At 51.3% G+C, this 2,419-nt stretch overlaps 1 pseudogene across 1 annotated transcript; it reads right to left on the bottom strand.

Annotated features, from left to right (window-relative positions):
* Nucleotides 1-276: 276 nt before the first annotated feature.
* LOC307069344 (protein phosphatase 1G-like) lies at nucleotides 277-2,122 on the bottom strand (annotated as a pseudogene). The gene is made up of 3 exons: nucleotides 2,009-2,122; nucleotides 1,523-1,909; nucleotides 277-1,415 (listed from the first exon to the last, which is right to left on the bottom strand). The product of its transcript is annotated as a protein phosphatase 1G-like (transcript).
* Nucleotides 2,123-2,419: the final 297 nt, after the last annotated feature.

Raw genomic sequence — 2,419 nt, 5'->3', positions numbered from 1 at the left:
AAACCAGAACCAACTGTCCTTCCCTCCAACACAATAGAGCATAGGCACAGAACGAGTGATAAGCCCCAAGGAGCAAGGAGGAGGCTGTGGAGGACAGCAGAGGCAACCAGGCTGCTCTGTGAATGGACAGTCCTCTTTTGAATGGTCTGAGCAAAGCCATCCAGCTCTCACTGCACGCCTCATAACCACTGCTAAGGATAAAGGAAAAAGACAAAACTTAGTCTCAGTCTGAAGGGCTCAGAAATCAGTCTAGGTGGGAAGGGGTCTGGATAACCGCTAGTCCTGCTTGGCCTTCTTCTTGTTGTCACTGTTCCCATTTCCTTCAGCCTCCTCAGTAGAGAGCTCCTCCTCCAGTTTCTGCTTGCCACTCTCTAGCTGAAGTGCTGCTGTGTTTCAGGGTTTGAAGCAAATGATGATGCAGGTCACGTTGTCACATCCTGTACTGTCCCCAGAAGTGTCTGGTGCCAGGCAATGATCCAGCAGCTCTTCCACAATGGATGACAATAACCGAAGTTCCCCATTTTCATCACACTGGCTGATCTTTGATTGAATAAAGTCTATAACTTGCTGGCTGCTCATCACATTCCAGATGCCATCACAGGCAATGACCACAGATTTGTGATTGTCAGTGAGAGTCAGCACCTTGATGTCGGGAAGGGCCGAAATCATCTTTCCTCAGGTAGCAAGTTCTTGTTTCTCTTGTAGAAGTGGTCTCCAATGGCTCTGGAGAGGTTGAGGCCATCATTGACTAGCCCAACCATGGTGACCTTGCCACCAGCATTCTTGAAGCATACTAGCTCCACTTCACCCTCCGGTTTGTGGTCATAAGACATGTCTAAAGCTTTGCCAGCCTCAGACACCTCACAGTGGGAGTCTCCTGCATTGGCTACAATCAACTGCTTCCCTCATATCAGAGCCACCACTGCTGTTGTACCACTGTCAGAGACAGGCTCCTCTTTGCCTTCCATCCCAGGCACCATCATCTCCTCTTCTTCTTCCTCATCCTCTTCAGCCTCCTCAGTGTCTTCCTCATCTTCTTCATTCTCTGCCTCTTCACTGCTGTAGCCATCTTCTTCCTCACTGCATTCCTCACTGTCTTCCTCTTCCTCCTCCACCTCATCTGACATCCTCACTGTCCTCAAAAACTTGGACTTAGCAACTCCAGGCAGCTTGTTGGAGGCTGAAGTGTAGGAAGGCCCAGTCTCACCAGTGGGAGTGCCAGGCTTCCCACCTTGGCCTGCCCCAGTCCCACATTCCGAGTTGGAGGAAAGGCCCGTGTGAGCCTTGGCTGTGGGGCCATTTTCCTCTGAAGAAGTTTCCTTAGATTGATCCTCAGGTTCTGCCTCCCCATTGAGGCCCTGGGACCCTGGTTCCTCTCCTGCCCCTCCTCCAGATTTGCTGTGGGGCCATTTTCCTCTGAAGAAGTTTCCTTAGATTGATCCTCAGGTTCTGCCTCCCCATTGAGGCCCTGGGACCCTGGTTCCTCTCCTGCCCCTCCTCCAGATTTGCTGTGGGGAGAAACCTTTTGACAGCTCTTCCCATAGCACATCAGCAGCTCTTCAATAGTCACAATAGTCTCTTCATGCAGCAGCGCAGCCTCCTCATTGTCCACACCATCTTCATCAGCTACTTTTTCTTTTTCATCCTCATCCTCAGTGGGTTGCCCTGCAATCTGTGCCAGCTCCTTAGTGACTTTCTCAGTGGTCAGTTTAGCATCAATAGCCATGAAAGCATCTTCCAAAGCCTTCTATAGCTTGCTTTCTTTGTAGGCCTTCTGATCTTTGATGATATCATGAAGATATTTGGCACAGTACAAGGCAACTTCCTCCCCTCCATGTCCATCTTAGAGAGAACACATAGCTGTCTCACTGTTCAGCTCAGGAATACAGTTGTGAGCATCCTCTGCAGTCTAGCAGCCTTAGCCTAGATCTCAGTACAAATGGCAGAATGTTTGGGTGTTGGAACTCTAGACCTGACCCATTTGGATTTGTGGCAACTACATGGAGACGCCCCAGCCTTGCATGGCGGAGAAGCCTTATGGCAGCGGCAGCGGCAGACACAGGGTATCAACCCCGTCCCAGGAGCACTTCACCATGTTGGGCTGGGAGATGTAGGCACCCATGGGGGTGGCTGACCAGCAGCCTTGGGGCAAGCAAATGGAGCGTGACCCATTCCGGTGCCGGAACCAGAGCCCCAGGTGCTCGCGTGGCAGGAGCTGGCCGGGTTGAGCAGCAGACGATGCAAGGTGCAGGTGAAAAGCATGAGGTGGGCCAGGAGGCGGTAATGGGACAGAAGCAGAGAGAGAGTGGAAGGGGAAACGGTACTGTTTCAGACCCTGCCCGGCTGGCGTGGCGCTGATTATGTCATTTTTAAAGTAAATATCTTTCAATAAAGTTTAATAAAGCCTAGCTGTCCTCAG

This window comes from Hyperoodon ampullatus, assembly GCF_949752795.1.
Source record: "Hyperoodon ampullatus genome assembly, chromosome: X".
NCBI lineage: Eukaryota > Metazoa > Chordata > Mammalia > Artiodactyla > Ziphiidae > Hyperoodon > Hyperoodon ampullatus.
Note: the sequence above shows the minus strand (reverse complement) of the source record. Positions and strands in the feature narration are given on the sequence as shown.